Genomic DNA, 18,517 nt, shown 5'->3' on the forward strand with positions numbered 1-18,517 from the left:
TTTTTTCTTTTTTCGAGGGGCTAATGTGCATGATTCACGTATATGTAAAGTATACACGGCGGCGCCGGGGTGATGGCTTTTCGTGGAAGCGAAGATTTTTCGCGTTGTGTATTTTGAAACATTATGACGTCACGGTTTTTTGGCCAATCGATATTGTTAAATTGCGTAAAAGGCGTCTGATACGCGTCGCTGCGTTTCGTTCTTGCCAATACCTTAATATATAAAAAATTAAGAAATGTCTCGATCGAAAGAAGGATTATTAAATCGAAACAGAGCAAGGTTAAAGCATAGCATAGCACTGTATACAGTCGACGAGAATGCGAAATTCTCTATATAATAAAATTACTAGGCGTCGTTACGACCGACGTTTGGAAAAGCCAGCCAGCGCCGCACGCGCGTCACCATAGAGAGAAAATTTTTATATGTAAATGTAGACGGGGCAAGATAACGGGTGAGGGGGTAGTAAGGCGCGGCACCATAGACTCGACAGAATATCGAATTTTTCGTTAATTTTTACAGTGAACGACCTCGACGAAAGGATTAATGTTGCCGAGTTGCGTATTTTTATAGTCTTAAGGGGCGCGGGGGGAGGAGTTATTAACATTAGATTGCTCCCTTATATATAGAGGTTTTTTACCCTTTGGTCGGCGGCGGCGACGACGTCTTGTATCCGACCAATATGTGGAATATTTTGTACCAAGTGTCGGAATCGGTGCAAATTGCAGTCCGAATAGAAAAGATTATAGCTTAGGTAGTCGAGAATCGGTGAATCGGAACGACGAACGTGACCGTTTGGCGTTTACATCCCGCCGAGGTGTTCCTTATTCCGGACGCGTTTTCGCAGGTGAAATAATCCGGACGAGATTTTGATTAGGACAATGTCGCCGTGCCGGATCGAGCACCGAACGGTGATGCGAATGCGACGTCGCCAGACGAAAGAAAATTGCGTTTGTCTAGTAAATTATAAATTACACGTTGCAAAGAAGAGAGAAAAACACTGTATAGAGAAGAAAGTCGTTGTACGTAGCCAAGTAATGCTAGAAAGTGATTTTTTTTAGAGGCAGAGTGCCCTCTGTACGTACAGTACATGACCACCGTGTATGCCAAATTAACGATTAAAATAATCTCGTCGAGAAAATATATCTACGAGTTTTTTTTCTCTATCTCTCGTGTGTGTGCGCGTTGTCGTCGTTGCAAAAATTAGTGTAAATGCAACTTCTATCGGCTGCTGGGTCGATTTTGGGAACATATGTTTGCTATTTTTGAGGTATATATTTTGAAAATTTGTGCTGTACAGATTACAGAACCATTGAAAGCCAAAATGAATCTAGAGCACGTGTAATTTTGGCCTCCTTCGTGAAAAATTCACTCGAGAAAAAATTATAAAGCGGAGAGTTTTTTTTTCAAAGGGCATTGTAGGTTAAGATAGGCGAATTGGCCCTTGGACCCTAGACGCAATTATCGTTGTGAGGGCCAAAATGTGGTTTTGAGGTTTATTTTTCCACTTTTCGCCATTTATATTCCTAGTGATAGAGCCTATGGGATTTTTTTCAAAGGGTACCTTCGGTTGTACGAGTAATTGGTGAATCGGCCCTTGGCTCAGATTTTGAAAATAATCATAAGGTGTCCTAGGGAGAGGAGGGGGGGGGTGTAAAAAGAAATTATAGGGCTGAGAAAATTTCACCCAACTCTCCATGCGATAAAAGACGTGTATTGACCAAAAATTTTGAAATCTCTACTGTATTTAGAGGGACCGGCGACCAATCCATGGAATTTTTTCGATTTTTTTTGCACTGTTTTTTAGCAAAAAAAAAAAACAAAAGAAAATTTAAAACTGCTATTGCTCCGAAACTAAATGCAGCGCAGGCTAGATTTTCTCGCCAAAATGCCAACTTCAAGCCATGGTAGTATTTTTGATCATTTTTTCAGTTTTTTTGAAATGGTGGGTTAGGTTTAAAAATTGAAAAAAAAACAACTTTTGGAGATTTTTTCCAATGCGTTCGAGTGCATAAAATGTAGGAAGTATCGAATGGCTGGTTTCAGACTTCTTTGTTGATTCTCTACCCCCTCACTCTTTTCTTTAAAAAATCGAAAAATTACTTAAATTCGTCTATTTTGCTCAAAATGTTCTCTCGCATTTGCTAAAATGAGTGGAAAAATATGAATTTTGAATATTTATAGCCAAAGTGACCTCGAAAAAAGTGTTCATCGGGGTATTTTACTATTTTAACCTGCTATGCTAAACGGGAATCTAACGTAATTTTTTTATAAAATGAATTTTCAAAGGCTTTCTTCATTTTATGCATCTAGGTATATTTGTTTTTTTTCATTTCAACCCCAAAAAGCAGGACTAATATGTTCATTTTTTGCGATACTTTTTGTTTCAGTTGTTTTCATTTTAGTTATGTAGGTATTTATATTTTGCTTTTATTTTACTTGTTAAATTTTTTTTGAAAAAGTTTTATTTTATTTTTTGTCTGAAAAAATAAAATAAAAATAAAAATTAAAAATTTGCTGTGAAGGGCCTACTGCATCTTTTTTCATTTTTTTCCCCATAATGTAGGATTCAGAGAGTTACTTCGAAAGCCCTCCCTGAAAAAATTTTCGTCAATTATCGGAGCACAGTTCGTAATGAAAAAAAGTGTCCAAGACTATCCACCCTTTTACATACAATTTATTTTCGTTTATTCGAAATAATGACGTTCTTTACTGCTGAATAGGAAATTAATACAAGAACGTGGGTCGAGGGGCGAGAGGATGGAAAATCAACAAAAAAAATCTGAAATCAGTCAAAAGAAAAAACCCTTTAACGGTTGATTTTTTGAATTTTTAACCTTGACCCACTACTTCTAAAAAATTTGAAAAAAATAGCAAAAATACTATGGCTTGAAGTCGACATTTTGGCAAAAAATCAAGCCTGCACCGCTTTTAGTTTCGGAGTAATAGCAATTTTTAATTTTCTTTTGGACTTTTTTGCTATACTTACACATAGAAAACAGTGCAAACAAATTGCAAAAAATTCCATGAATTAGTCCCCGGTCCCTCTGTATACCTCAGAGATTTCAAAATGTTTTGGTTAACACTAGTTTTTTTCGCATAGGGCCTAGGGATGACCGGGAGAGGGAGGGGAGTTGAGTGAAATTTTTCCAGCTCTAATACAATTCTTTTCTAGTTCATCATAAGTAAGTATCCTGTAATTATTTTTAAAATCTGAGCCAAGTCCCGATTTACCTATCATAACCAGAGATAGCCTTTTTTTTAATGATTTCTTACTGGCTTGTTAGGACATTTTGAAATTTTCCAGACGCCATTTTGTAATGAAGTTTCAGACGTACAGTTAGCATTTTTTCACAAAATATGTGTAATTTATCCTAAAATATCTCTTACAAATTATGAATTTTCGATGTTAATGACTTTCTTTCAAGGAGACCGCAAAAAACATCAAAGATCTGGAATAAAATTCCGATGAACTCTCAATTTTATTTAATAATTTTTATGGATTGAAAAATCGCGATTTGCAAGTGACAATTTTTATTTTTTCTAGCCCTCCTCCCTCCCTAAAAACATCACCCAATCTTTTTTCGGCTCATTGAAAATGTTTTGAGGAAATGAGAATCCACATTTTGTCACTGCACTGAATGACTTCTTGAATCCTAAATCCAAAAAGTACATGAAAAGCCATGCAACCTTCAAGCATAATTTTGATTTCATACAAGCCCGTTAGAAAGGGGAGGGAGAGGGGGATTATTCGTCCAGATTGTTTTTCAAGTGAAAAAAACTACTTAGGTAATTCAAGCGTTTAAAACAAATGATTTTTGGAATAACATTTTTTATAAATGTTTAAAAATCCAAATTTGCCGAAATTTTTGTAGAAAAATCAAAATTTGCTAAAATTGAGATAATATGTTGAAAGCTGAAATTTGGTTCAATGTCTTATTTTATACGTACCTTTCGAATCGATTGGTGGTGATTTTGAGTTGGAAACTTTCAATATTTTTATGGAATATTTTGGGATAAATTAGACACATTCTGTGGGAAAATGGCGACTGTACTTTCAAAACTGAATACCAAAATGGCCGCCTAAAAATCTCAAAATGCCATAAGTCAGGCAAAAATCATCGAACAATTTTCTAAATATCCCAGAAAACACGAACTTTCCATCTCAATTTGATGGAAAATGAAAAAATCGACTTCAAAAATCACATTTTGACTTCCCTTACCCGAAGTAATTGCGCCGGAGTTCCGACGAAATTTCGTCAGAACTTTTTCTCATTTTAGTTCATCTTTTGGGTTCAGTTTTCTTTAAGCTGTAAATGACCGATTCAACTATCTTGAACTGCCATCCTCTTTCTTCCTTTCTTCCCTGAAAAAGCTCAAAGGTCCCATGCTTTTAAGAAGAAAATGCCTTTTCGTCGTCACGATTTTTCCACAGGTTTAATTCTTCCAAATCCTTCGATGGATTTTTGGATACTTACTCCAGTTAAAAATTTCATGGGAAAAAGTTCCTACCTAATGAAATCCAACTCCCTTAAATATTTAGAATCTATTGTTTTCGTGTATCTTTCGCTCTTTGATTGTATGGTGCAACGTGCAAAATTCTCTAATTCCATCTCTGCTAGTTCAAATTAAATTTTTATGGCATATTTTCTCATGATTTGGGTTGTAGGCTCTAATTGGCCGAAAATGGGGTGTGAATTTTCACAAATTCGTCAAAACCAAAAAAATGGAAATTCAACGCTGAAAGTTTTGACTGGTGTTTTTGAATATCCTTTAATTTTTTGTGTAATTCCAAAATTTTTCTGCCAAGTTGGTGTATTTTTTTGTCAGGAAAAATTATGATTGGCGTTGATCATCCTTTTTCTGACTTGAGAGCATTTTCTGCTTTTCATGAAATTCCTCTCCCCTCCCGGTTGAAAATTTTATGTTTTGAAATGTTGGTAAATAATAATTCCAACAGAATTGCTGAAATTACGAATGATCATTTTTGTAGTATTTGGAAGATGTTGGTGATAGTTCAGAAAATTGGGGAGGAGAGGAGAGGGGCAGAAAAGGGAGATTTTGCAATTGATGACTGATGTCAGATGTGATGAAATGTGTAATAATGATTTTTATTTTTTTCTATTTTCCAGAATGCGGTATAGTAAACGGGTACCTATATCTGGATCTGTCAACATTGTTGCTATACGTGGTCGCAACATCGAACATCAACATACCTTTTGGGTAAGTCCTGAATTCTTCACTACCACTACCTCCCTTTTGACTTTTGACATAAGTAACTGGTAACGATCGATAAACCGAATAACATACCTACTATGCACATGTATAATAAATATGACGGGTGAAGAAAAAATCATACCTAAATCTCGATTTATTGGTAAGTATGAAAGAACGAGGGAAGAAAACGGTTATAAATACCATGTTAGCCGGGCTAAAATTAGAAAAGAGACACCGAAATGAGACATCATACGAACAAGTCACTCGGACATTTCATTTCCGACCGACTCGAAGATGTACTTCAGACGAATGCACACCTACATACGTAGACGCAGCCTCAGCAGCACGTTTTTCCCTTCATCTTTATATATTTTTTTTCTCTCTGTAAATCTAAAATGTTTGAAAACTTGGAGAATTTTTATACGTACATGTTATACATAATTTCGTACGGCGATTTTTGCCTCATCGTCTCGCGAGCTCTCTTCTCGCACCTCTGTTTGTCGTCCTAGTTTTTCCCTTCCGGCGAATGCGGTCGTTACACGGACTGCACGCTCGATGCACGCGTTTATTAACGATGCTTTCTTATGTATGTAGAACTCTCGTGCTGCTGTAGACGCGGGTTCGTTTAATGAAAAAAAAAAAGAGAGAAAAACCTGCTAAATGATTACTTTGGTTCCTGTGTTGTGTCGTCTCGTTAATGCTGCGTTATAGAGTGTGTAATTAAGTGGTTTAAATGTCCGCTTTGGCCCCTTTTTTTGTGTTGGTGTAATAACGGGTCTATGTGTGTGTGTATATGTGTGAGAGAGAACCTGTCAAGGGGTTTGCTTGCGAACTGGGGTATTATTGGTTTCGGTTTGTGTAAGAGGGAAGTGTTTTTCCAGTTTGAGCTTAGGGTGATATGTTGTGTTAGTTGTCATGTCAGGTCTTGTCTTTTCTTGTTTTACCTGTAGGTATAATGCTGCGAAATGGGCGTGAGATTAAGTGCATCGGTGTGTGGATGCCTCGGGGTGTCTATTTTGCGCCCAAAACTGTTATTATTTTGGCCAAGTTGCCAAAAATTAGACTGAAAATTAACTCGATTGTATTTCGGGTAATCTCTGGAAGATCTATATATAGAAAACAGAGGCAAGGGGCAGCTTGTCCCCGGTTTCGATTTTTTAAGGGATTACATAAATTGAAAGTCGAAATATAAATGATGAATTAGAAGTTGTACAAACATACTTATTGAAAAATTAAAATTTCCAAGTTTTTTAAAAATAAAACATCAATCAAAAATTGATTTTCTCATTTGGCAAATGGATGCTCAGTAAATACTGTTCTTAAAATTTCGTTTTATTTTTGTTGAAATTCAACTTCAAATGTTTTGGGTGTGCTTTTTTTGGGGGGGGGGGGCAAAATCGATAAAAATTTATGCCTAATTTTTACATTTTTAATGAAGCTTTACAATTCTCTATTGGGTAATATGTACCTGACTTCGAATACGACACACATTTACCCATTTCCTTCTCTCTTAGCATCTTCCATGACTTTTGAACGCAATTGGTGGATTTTTAAACGACTTATTTTCAGTCAAAATCAAGGTTTCTTTCAGCTTTATTTTCAAGAAATAACTGAATACATTCTTGAAAGGCCTTTTCTGATCCTTTCTATGATTTTTGGTTTTTTCCTACCAAGGACTGTTGAAACAAAATTATCAACTTTCATGATTTTTCATTCAGAAAGAATATGACTTCTATGGCATTCAATTCAAAATCAAACCTACCTACCTATATTTCCTCAAATTAAAATAAAAATCCAAAACTTCAAAAAAAAAAAAAATTGTATTCAATTCAAACTCTGTGGTGATTTAATAAATTGAACATGCGTATTAAAATGACTTCTGAATACATTTTTTAAACAAGTTTTCAGATATTATTGATTGAAGGGAGGTGAGAAGAGGGAGGAAGAGAGATGAACTTTTGAAAATTTGAAAAAAAATTTGATAAATTCACAATAATTTTCAAGCTCATGAACAACTGATTTATTGATAATGTTGGAAATTTTGATGAAATCTTAACATTATGTGGGATTACTGGGGCTTTGCCTCGGTAATTCTTTCTGATTTGTGAGAACTTGAAAACAATTAAAATGAATGCTCAATATTACGCCAAGACTTAAGAAAACTTTGAATAGATGTAGAATAATGGTTGATTTATGACAAATGGAATCACATCGTGAATTACTCGTAATTTAGGGGTCTCGGTTTTTTCCAAAAAATAAAAAAAAAGTAACTTCAGTAACCAAAAAAGCTCAAGTACCCAACTAAAAAAATCACCAAAAAAATAAAAAAAACGCGAGAAAAACACTTGAGTGCAAAAAAAGTCACCAAAAAAAACCACAGCATTCAAATTAAAACCTTTTTTTTTTTTTTTTTTTTTTTTTTGGGTGTATATAATTACAAACCTGATCATCTTAATAATAAAGATGAAGACGAAAAGCTCACCGAATTTTCATTTGGCCCCTCCTATTAAAGCCAGGAAGCAGATTACTTTTCTTTTAAATCAAAAGCTCTCCACTCGTACTTGCACCTGAAATGTATAACGAGGGCCCAGTTTTTATTTTAAGGGTCTCAAATTTGTGGGAAAGGTCTTAAGTTTAAAAAAAAAAAGTTTTGAAAACTTAATTTTTTTCTGAACTGTACTTCAATTTTAAATCCAAAATGTGAACATGTTTGGTTCAATAGGGTCCGAGATATGCCCCAAGAACGAGATTTTCCAATTTTTTGGACCCCCTAACCCAATTTAAATTTGAAACGTTTTGCTTATGTAAATTACTACAATCAAAATAATGAAATCGATAGAAAACTTGACAAAATTAGTAAAAAAAAATATGACTTTTTGGAAGCTATTGGCAAAAAAGAGACATTTTTTCAGAATTTTTGTCAAACAAGTATTAGGATCATTTCACAACTTTCTGTTAAGAATATAAGACTTCTTGCTAATTTTTGGCAACAAAGTGAGAATTCTGCAATTTCCATCAAGAACCCGATTTCGACAAAGACCGAGAGGTTTTTTTTGGCAATTTTCAAATTTTCAAAATTTTGAACAATTTTTGAGAAAAAAATAACATTTTAAAAAATTTTCTACAAACTGTCGTTTTTTGCAATTACATATTGAAAAAAACGAGGTTTTTTGATTGCTTCGGCAAAAGAAAGGACTTTACCTATGTTATTTTTGGCAAAAAGCAAAATTTTATTGACAACAAGTATAGCAAATGACAGGATTTTTGCAGCAAATTTTTGCAAAAAAGAAAAACTTTTTAGCAATTTTGCTACAAAAGCGGAAAGTTTTGTCATATTTTGGAAAAAACTGCGAGTTTTTGACAACTTTAGTAAAAAGCAAGACTTTTTGTAATTATTGGCATAAAAGCGATATGTACCTACATACTTATTGACACTTTCTGGCGAAAATGTGAAAGTATTTTTTGAAAAGTTTAGACCTTTTTGAAATTTTTTGTTGAAAAAGCGACAATTTTTAAGACATTTTTGGCCAAAAAGATTAGTTTTTCGTTTTTGTGAAATAGATCATTTTTTTAGACCAAAATAAGTCTTTTTTTAATTAAAAAAAAATTTTGACCAACGAAGATCATTTTTTGAGAAGAAAGTTGGAAAGGCTATTGTTTGGCGCAGAAGGTAATTTTCTGGTCAAAAATATGCTATTTTTTGATGAAAAAAGGAAGTTTTTTTGTGCCATTTATTTGATACAAAGGTGATTTTTTTCCCATTAAAATATGCCGTTTTCGACCATGGATCAGAGTAGATAATTTTTTAATGCTTTACATTTCATCAAAAAAAAAAAATTTTTTTTTGACATTTTTTATACTGGGCGTGTATAATTGCCAGGATTTTTACGCCCAGTTTCGAGTGGTTAGTCTAGATTTGGTTTGAAAGATTGATTTCTTTGATGTATTTAAGAATGTTTTCCATCTGCTTGATATTGTCAGGAATTGTAGGGTTGAGGTCTGAAATGTTTAGGGATTGACGTTTTTTTTTTGAAGGAGGGAAAATATAATAGAAGATGTTGAGTGGAGATTATTTCAGAATTACAGAATTGACAGGTGGGTTTGGGAGCTTTGGTGTACAAATGGCTATGGGTTAATTTGGTATGACCTATTCGGAGGCGAGTGATTATAATTTCTTCTGATCTGTTTAGGTGACTAAGGTGCTTCCAAGGGAGGATTGATTTTTTATGGGTAAATAGTTTGTGATTTGTTTTTGAGTTCCATAGGTTTTGCCAATTGGAGTTTTGGATGATTTTTAGAATGTTAATAACGTCATCATGGGTCACAGAGAAAATTTTAGAGGGGGTAACAGCTGTTTTAGCTGATTCATCTACTGCCTGATTTCCTTCAATGCCTACATGGCTTGGGACAAACATAAATTTAATAATTTTGTCAGTAGTCTGAAGTTTATAAATAATGATTTGATGGATCTTATGAACAAGTTGATGTTCAGAAAATTTGTTTTGAATTGATAAAAGAGCAGAGAGTGAGTCTGACTGAATCAGGAATTTTTTGTTAGGGCTTTTCGAAGTAGAGATCTTTTGTATAGGCAATGGAGTATAGCAGAAACTTCTAAATTGAAAATTGAAGAATATTTATGAGCTGTGAAGTTGGAAATTCTATCATCAATAGAAAAAGCATAGCCTGCATATTCAAACTCATTTTTAGAACCATCTGTGAAGCATAAAATAAATTCATGATATTCTGCTATGATCTCAGTATATTTTTCTTTGATGAAACCAGATGGATACTCATTTTTTTTGTATTGGGATAAGGATAGATTGAATTCTGGTAAAGTTAATTCCCAGGGAGGAAATTTATTGTATTCAGAAGTGAGGTCTAATAGGTTTACATGGTAATTTTCTAAAGAATTTTGGAGAATACAGGAGTGATTTTCAGAATAGTTTGAAATATTTTGAATTTGTTTTTTGATTAAAGTTCTGACTGGTTTGTTGGATTTGTTGTTGCTGATACAATGAATTTATTATTAATATAGACATTCCTGAAGTTTGGAGGGGGTTCACCAGCTTCACAGTATATGCTGTCTATAGGAGAGGATGGTAATGCTCCAATACATAGGCGTAAGGCAGCATTTTGTATTACTTTAAGGATTGATAGGTTTTTATCTGATGCACTGATATAGGCTGGACAGTCGTATTCTATTTTGCTTCTAATTAGAGATCTATATAACTGAAGTAAAAGGGATCTTGAAGGGTTATATTTTGGATTTTTAATCACTTTCAATAGATTTAGGGTTTTCATTAAGTTCTGTTTAATGGATAAAAAGTGAGGTGTCCAATTGAGCTTACAATCAAAAATCAATCCAAGGAATTTTGTATTTGATTTGAATTCAAGCTTTTTACCTTTGAGGGTTAGGAAAGGAAGTTCAATTTTGTTCTTTCTAGAAAAAAGAATGCAATGAGTTTTAGACTGTGAGAATGAGAGACCATTTGAATCTGCCCATTCTTGAATTTTATCAAGGGTTTCTTGAATAAAGAGCTGTGCTATTTGTAAGTCTTTGAAACATAGGGAGATGTTCATATCATCTGCAAATGAGGAGCGATATTCCAAAACGCCCTTAGTCCACTTTTTGAAATTTTACAGGAGAAGGAAAAAACGTGGTACGTAAGAGGTTATGTTACATTTGGCATTGGTGATTGTTCTGTTACCTACCCAAACACTTCCCTGGTGCTATGCTTTAAACATTTTTACGCGATATGTTGATTAGTGCCTCTGAGCGTTCATGAAAGTGACCTATGTTGACAAAGGCCGTTTTGGAAAATTTTTTTCAAAATGTAAAGTGATTAATGTTTCAATAGCTATTTCTCAACTGTTCGTCGAGATTATTTTTTTTAAATTTGTTTTTCATTTCATCGGGTGAAAGGGGTTTTTCAACTTTTCCGACAGATAGGTACGTAAAAATAGGGGTCAAATGGGTCAACTTCACCTATAAAAACTTTTTTTCATGTTTTGAATAAAAAAATCGCGTTTTTTTGCAAACTTTGAATTTTTTAAAATCGACTTTGCAACATGTTACCATGCCACTTTTTTAATATTATGTTGTTCAGCATAAAAAGTTGTGCATAATATATTTTTTTCAGAATTTTTGAGAGTCCGAACGATATGAAAACTATGTTTTGAAACTTTTTGAGCTAATTTCTTGTACAATATAAAGTGGCAACACCAGGCATCGTAGCCGGTCACTTTTATAGTGACTTAAGTCACTTTTATCACGAAATGTAACTTTTGGTAACTTTTTTCATCAAAAAATCACTATTGGTCACTTTTCTTCCAAAAAAGTCACTTTTTTGTTTTTTTTTTCGTTTTTTAAACAAAATTTTCATCCAAATTATCGTTTTTTTACTCATTTTCAAAGGATTTTATGACAATTTTCTTTATTAAACAATTTCAGAATTTTAAGAACACAAATTTTTACTTTTCGAAACATCAATTTTCGAAAGCTTTTGCCCTCGCTTCGCTCGGGTTTGTTTTCTTTTCTTTTTCAAAATAAAGAGAATTTTTTTTAAAAATCAAGTTCTAAAGCCAAAAAATAAACTTCTTACAAAAAAACATGTTTTTTTGCCTCTCAAAATACAAATTTTCAAGAGCTTTCGCCCTTGATTAGGCCTATCTTTTTTCATTTTCAAAATCAACTTCCTTCAAAAAAACATCATTCGAATTCTAAAATTTTAAAAATAAAAAAATGAACTCCTCGTTCTTACATTTTTGTTTTTAAACGGATTTTCCGGTGGGGCCAGGCGGGAGAATAAAGTAATAATTTTTAGGTGAGATATTGAAAGTTTTTTTGCTTTTGTTTTTCAATTTTTTGCTCTCCTGAACGCTGGAATTTAAAAAAAAATGGTCACTTTTTTGGTCACTTTTTTCACTGATAAAAGTCACTATAGTCACTTTTTTTATAAAAATTTGGCTACGATGCCTGGGCAACACTGATTTTTAAGATATCACCAAAAAACCTTTCAAAACCCTAACTATGAGAAAAAGTTCCATTTTGATAGGTATCGCAGTTATATTGAGTAATCCACTGTTGAAATGGATGATATTTGAGGATCACTGAAACTGGCTACCTTTAAAAATGGGCTAGAGGGATGCGATTTGCACCATTGGTCATCCCTTCGGAAGGTCTTTCCACAGGAAAAATTTCAAAAAAATCGCCGAACCCCCTACCACTTCTTGGTCCAATTGACGTGGAATAGCCCTGCTCTTTAATTAAAACACATTTCCAACAATCACTGGATAAAGGCCGTTTTGGCGGGACTTTCATTTTTTAATTTTTTTAAAAATTGGCTTTTTAGATGGGATTCGCGCTGTATTTGGGTAAATTAGAAGTGTAGGTATGAAAGTCCATACATTATCCACCAGAAGGCGCCAAAAAACGCAATTCGAAAAAAATGGTCTTAAGTGCGTTTTGGAATATCGCTCCTCAAATAATCTTAGTGACATTGGGGGAGGGATAATGCTATGAATGCTATCAATAAGGAGAATAAAATGAGTTGTACTCAATACAGAGCCTTGAGGAACACCATTTTGAATTTCATATACTTGTGATAAGGTAAGTATTATTTATTCTGACTTGAAATTTACGATCAGAAAGAAAATTTGCAATGAAGAGAGCAAGATGTCCTCGAATTCCAATTGAGTGGATTTTTTCAAGAATTTTGTACCTCTATGCTCTATCATAAGCCTTCTCTAAGTCAAAGAAAATTGAAATAACACTTTCCTTATTTTCAAAGGCAGTGGAAACCTCTTGTTGAAGAGTAAAAAGATGATCAGCGGTGGATCTTTTCTTACGAAAACCACTCTGGCTATTATTGAGGGAGTTTGTAGATTCAATGAACCATACAAGTCGTTTACTCACCATTTTTTCTAAAATTTGGCAAGGTACAGAAGTAAGAGAAATTGGTCTATAACTAGAAGGGAACGAATTTTCATTATTTGGTTTTAGGATTGGAATTATTACAGCACTTTTCCATGAGTTAGGGAAGGAGTCTGAAAGCAAGATTCTATTGAAGAGATTTAAAAGCTGTAACTTTGCCTGCTCTGGAAGGTATTTTAGCATAAAAGGATGAATATTGTCCGGACCAGGGGAGGAATTTTTAATGTTGTTTTAAGCAAAGCAGGTCTTTTTCTGACAAAAAATTCATTTTTTTTCAAAAGGAGGTTACTTTTGTCAAAAATATGCTTTTTACACCAAAATAGGTAAGTAAGTCATTTTTAACCAAAAAAAAATTTTTTTTGAGAAGAAACCAGAAATATTATTGTTTGACATGGGAGGTAATTTTAGGTTTAAAAACAGGCCATTTCTTGTCAAAAAAAATCATTTTAGACGAACACCTACAATCTACATCCTCCTCCTCTTCGTAAACTTGAAAAATCCGTCAAATCGAAATTTGTTGGCCTGATTTTCAATAACTCGGTTCTGTTTCGACTGAAATGACCCACGCTATGAGAAAAATCTTGACATTCGAAACAGATTACGCTGTCATCATCCTACCTACCTATAATACCACCTAATCGAGAAACGATGCCAGTAGCCCCCACAATTCGTTCGAACGGTTCATTCATACGTACTACTAGACTGGCAGCGAGTCCCACAGGGTAGGGGGCTGTATACACGATCAATTTTCAGTACAATTTTTGACACTTGTCCACCGCACACATCCTGTATATGATGAACCTTGGCGCGGATTGTTTCGTCGATAGGTACATAAAATGTCTCCCTATATGTAAAAGGTATACTATTTGGACGAGTAATGAGGTTCTGTTTCTATACGTGCGTTGTTCGAATTGCAACATCCGAGGCCGCCAGAAAGAGGCGACATTTCCGTAGGCTAAAAATTATGCGACCGCGACGTGCGACGTGACGCGGATTCGGCAGCGTGAGCGAATTACAAATATTTAAAAATAATCTTATATACTTATAAATTTCGTTTGTGTACATCGCGTTGCGGAGGTGTAAACTCGAATGGGACACATAGACCACAAGTAAACTTCCTACACGACTTGGTTTATACATACGTACGTTAAATATAGGTACAATAAACTAGTAAACTTCCGGTCTGTCTCTTCTATGTATATGAGTGCGATACGATGTGGATGGCGGTGCTGAATGACGATACGTCTTATTTGTATAAATGAAGAAAAAATTTTTGCAGCGGTGTGAGATATGCGGTGATAGACAGAGAGCGCGGCGGGGTGAGGTGAAAGGTTTTGATACAGAAGAATTTGCAGAGGAAGAGGGGGGGAGGGGGAGGGTGAGTATTGATGATATGATTTATATGGTTGAATGACCGATGCCTGTGTACTTACCGAACGTTTCGAAGTCCATCGAGAAGAACCAAATTTATATTTCGAAGGTTAAAAGATCTTTTAGGTCTTCATCGAAACAGTTTTTTAAGTCATAAAAGACAAAAATTATGTTCTTCTTGAAAAAGGCATCGCTTGAACCCAATAGAATGGGTTACAAAAAAAAAAAAAAAATGAAAATTATCATCTGAAAAAGGAACTCGAAGATTTGAGAAGTGAAACAGCCTGTTTCAAAAATGTCTGAAAATATTTTAAATGAATTTCTGGAATCTGGAACCATGAAAATCAGCTGAAAATAGTATAATTTATTAAGTATTTACGTATCCTGATTTTTCTAGTCTTTGATGTTTCTATAGCTCGAGCTACGTACGAGTAGTACGTTTAATCTAAAAATTATGTGCAACTTTAAAATACTCGATTGGATCGTGCCGCATTGTTCCAAAGCAATGGTATGCATCGTGTCGTTTGTTACTATAATACCCTCTAATGGACTTCAGATCAACATCAGTTCGACAAAAAATTTCGATTATACGAATCCACAACAACGACGACGACGACTACGACGTGAATTCCAAATTTAATGAATTTTCCAGCCGTGTAGGTACGTGTAGGCTACATAAATTCGACACCCTTCAATTAACTGAAAAGCTTCGGTATTAAAATGAATTATTCGCGGGATGTGAATTAATCGTTGAATTTATGTGAAAGATAAAAACGCACTACTACTGTTAATACATTTTTAATCGTAAATTAACCCAATTAACCATCTCGTACCGTTAAAACGAGTCGTCGGCTTCCTTTACTCGCGCGAGCGTAGATTTCTCGTAGGTGGATCCATGCAATGCAGTACTTACATGTCGAGGCTGCAGGGTAGGGTATTCATCGCGTAATGTGCAACTGCAAGTACATATTACTGTGGTCATAATGGCGAATCGGTATTGTAAGTAATCAGATGGAGAGGAGTGGAGGTGTATTTTGGAAAATTTTAGTCGATTTAGATGATTTTCGATGACTTTTGTAGGCATTTGTGTCAAATTTTAACACAATGTTCCGCACCTGATATGCGATATTTTCAATTCAAATTCTCGTATCAACATTCGAAGTGAATGGACTCCTATAGAATAAGGGATTTTGAGTTTATCAAAAAGGTAAGAAAATTACCTGGTGATTAAAAAAAATGGAAAATTGAATAATCGTTAGAACAATGGGCGTTTGAGTGATGATTTCAGTGAAACACGAGAGAAACATTCATTTTGCATTGAAATAATAACTCAAACGCACATTTTTTCGATTGTTATTCGATGTTTTAATTTTAACTTGAGGAAATCAAAACCCCTTTTTCTTGGACACACTGTAATACATAGGAACATTGATCAAAAATAAACTTCTCGTCAAAAAATTAAATTTTGGTCAAAAATGACTAACGATAATAATAATGGGTCATAAAAATGACTTTTTGGTCAAAAATAGCTCTTTTGTCAAGAAATTACCTCCTTTAGCAAAAATGTGTATGTAGGTATGTACTTGTTTTACAAAATGCCAAACAATGATCTCATTCGTCAAAAAAAAAGATTTTTTTTTCTGATGAAAAGAAGAGGTTTTTGTTGATCAAAGGTCGTTTTTTTTTTTTATATTCCGAATGTGGACTTTTTTAGTAAAATAGAAGAGGGTCATTCCATGCCAAATCGGCGGATTTTTGCACGAGGGGTCTTCGATTTTTTTCAAAATCAGATCATGTGTAGAGGTCATCAAACGATGACGAATGACGCAAACCGGACATTTTTTCGATTTTTTTTGACTGAGCTGTGGGGCTTCAAAGTTCTCCAAAATGGCCGAAAATGGAAAATTTCATTTGCGAATTGCTCCAGTTGTACGTGGTATAGAATTTTGAACTTTTTTTCAAATTGTAGTACTTTGAGAAGGTAATCGACGAATGATGACAAAATCAGTGTTGCCACTTTCAAAAACCTAAAAAAATCGATTTAAAAACTTATACATAATTTAAATATAACCACGATGTCCCCTAGTAAAAATTCTGAAAAATTTCTCAGTTTTAGTCCATTTTATGCAGAATAACATATCAAAAAATTGGAGGGGCATTATTTTTCATTTTCGAGAAAAAAAAATTTACAAGTTTTACAGGTATTGCAAAAGTACCATTAGAAACCTAAAAAATGAAAATTTTTGAATTTTTAAATATTTCATCAATGTGTAGACGAATATGTGAAAAAAATCCCCCTCCCTCCAATTTGTCAACGAATTGACGAAAAATGTAATTTTTCGTGCTATAATTTTATTTTAAGAGTGAAATACTCGTATATGCATTTTTTGTCAATTCGTTGATTAAATTCGGTCGAGGGGGATTTTTTTCACATATTCGTCTACACATTGATAAAATATTTCAAAAATGCAAAAATTTTCATTTTTCAAGTTTCTAATGGTACTTTTGCAATTTAAATTTTCCATTTTCGGCCATTTTGGAGAACTTTGAAGCGCCACAGCTCAGTCAAAAAAAATCGAAAAAATGTCCGGTTTGCGTCATTCGTCATCGTTTGATGACCTCTTACAAATGATCTGATTTTGAAAAAAATCGAAGACCCCTCGTGCAAAAATCCGCCGATTTGGCATGGAATGACCCAGGACTTTTTCAGTCAAAAATCACATTTTTTAGTCAAATAGGTATAGTCCAGTCATTGTACAAGTAGTATAATTTTTAGTCGAACCTCGAAAAAATTGGGGGAAAGCTGAATTTCACATTATTTGTTCAGATTGGTCTCTAAAACAACCCATCAAAAGTTGCATCCCGCAACTTGCCGGCTATAACCCTGCAAGAGGTCATTAACCTTTGCCGATATAGTGCCCGAGAGGAAAAATGTTCGAACAAAAATTGTTCTACGCTAATTTAACTATCAGCATGACCAGTTCAGTTTTTCCCAAAATGGCGATTTCACCCTTACTGAGTATGAAAATTGTTTTAAAAAATGAAAATCGACAATTTAAAACGTGTACTCGATTTACGGTAGATTCGAAAATATTTTGACCAAAGTTGCTCACCGCAATTTGTCTGCTACCCCCGCAAGAGGTCATTAACCTTTATCAATCTACGTACGTTTTTCGGTTGTATCGCCGAAATGAAGGGTCAGAGGGAAAAAAGCGATTCAACTAAAATTATTCCACGTCAGATTTCCTATAAGCATGAGCAGTTCGGTTAAAATATATTTTTCGATTTTTGGTGAATTTTTGAAAATCAAATTTTGGCCAAAAATGAGAAAAAAACCAAAATTTTACCAAACTGGCTATAAAGCTGAAATTTGGGACATACCCTATTTTCGACCTGCGAAATCCATTGGAAACGATTTAAAACCGTTTTGAACAGTTCTGGAGCCTCCAGCGCACTTTTCAAACTTGAAATTTCCAGAAAATGTCATCAAAAGCAGTTGGAAAGCTAAATTTCATTCTGTAAACTAATAATTTCAATACGCTAGGCAGTCGACTGCGAGTAGATTTCAAGTCGTTTTGGAGTCTTCAGCAAGTTTTTGAAAATTACTGGAGCCTCCAGTGAATTTTTGAAGCTTTCAATTTCTACAAAATTTCATCAAATGGAGTTGGAAAGCCGAAAGTTAATCCGGATAGATTTTGTGGCATATTTTGAAAAACAGATGTTTCTAAAAATTTGCTGGAGGCTCCAAAACAACTTGAAATCTACCGGTAGTCGACTTCATAGCGTATTGAAATTAGTACGAGTATACAGAGTGAATTTTAGCTTTCCAACTGCTTTTTTTTAAAATGAAATTTCAAGTTTCTAAAATCTGTTGGACGCTCTATGAATTTTTAAAAAGTTGCTGGAGGCTCCAAAATCACCTTAACCAATTTTCGATTTTTTTTTTGACTGAGCTGTGGCACTTCAAAGTTCTCCAAAATGGCCGAAAATGGAAAATTT

At 34.2% G+C, this 18,517-nt stretch overlaps 1 long non-coding RNA gene across 1 annotated transcript in view; it reads left to right on the top strand.

Moving 5' to 3' along the window:
• The window catches only part of LOC135849154 (uncharacterized), a 120,905-nt gene that overhangs the window by 79,256 nt on the left and 23,132 nt on the right, over positions 1-18,517 (top strand). The window contains exon 4 of the long non-coding RNA XR_010559498.1: positions 5,130-5,220. This is a non-coding gene — a long non-coding RNA (uncharacterized LOC135849154). The remainder of the gene's footprint in view (positions 1-5,129; positions 5,221-18,517) is intronic.

Source organism: Planococcus citri, chromosome 5 (assembly GCF_950023065.1).
Source record: "Planococcus citri chromosome 5, ihPlaCitr1.1, whole genome shotgun sequence".
NCBI classification, from domain to species: Eukaryota; Metazoa; Arthropoda; class Insecta; order Hemiptera; family Pseudococcidae; genus Planococcus; species Planococcus citri.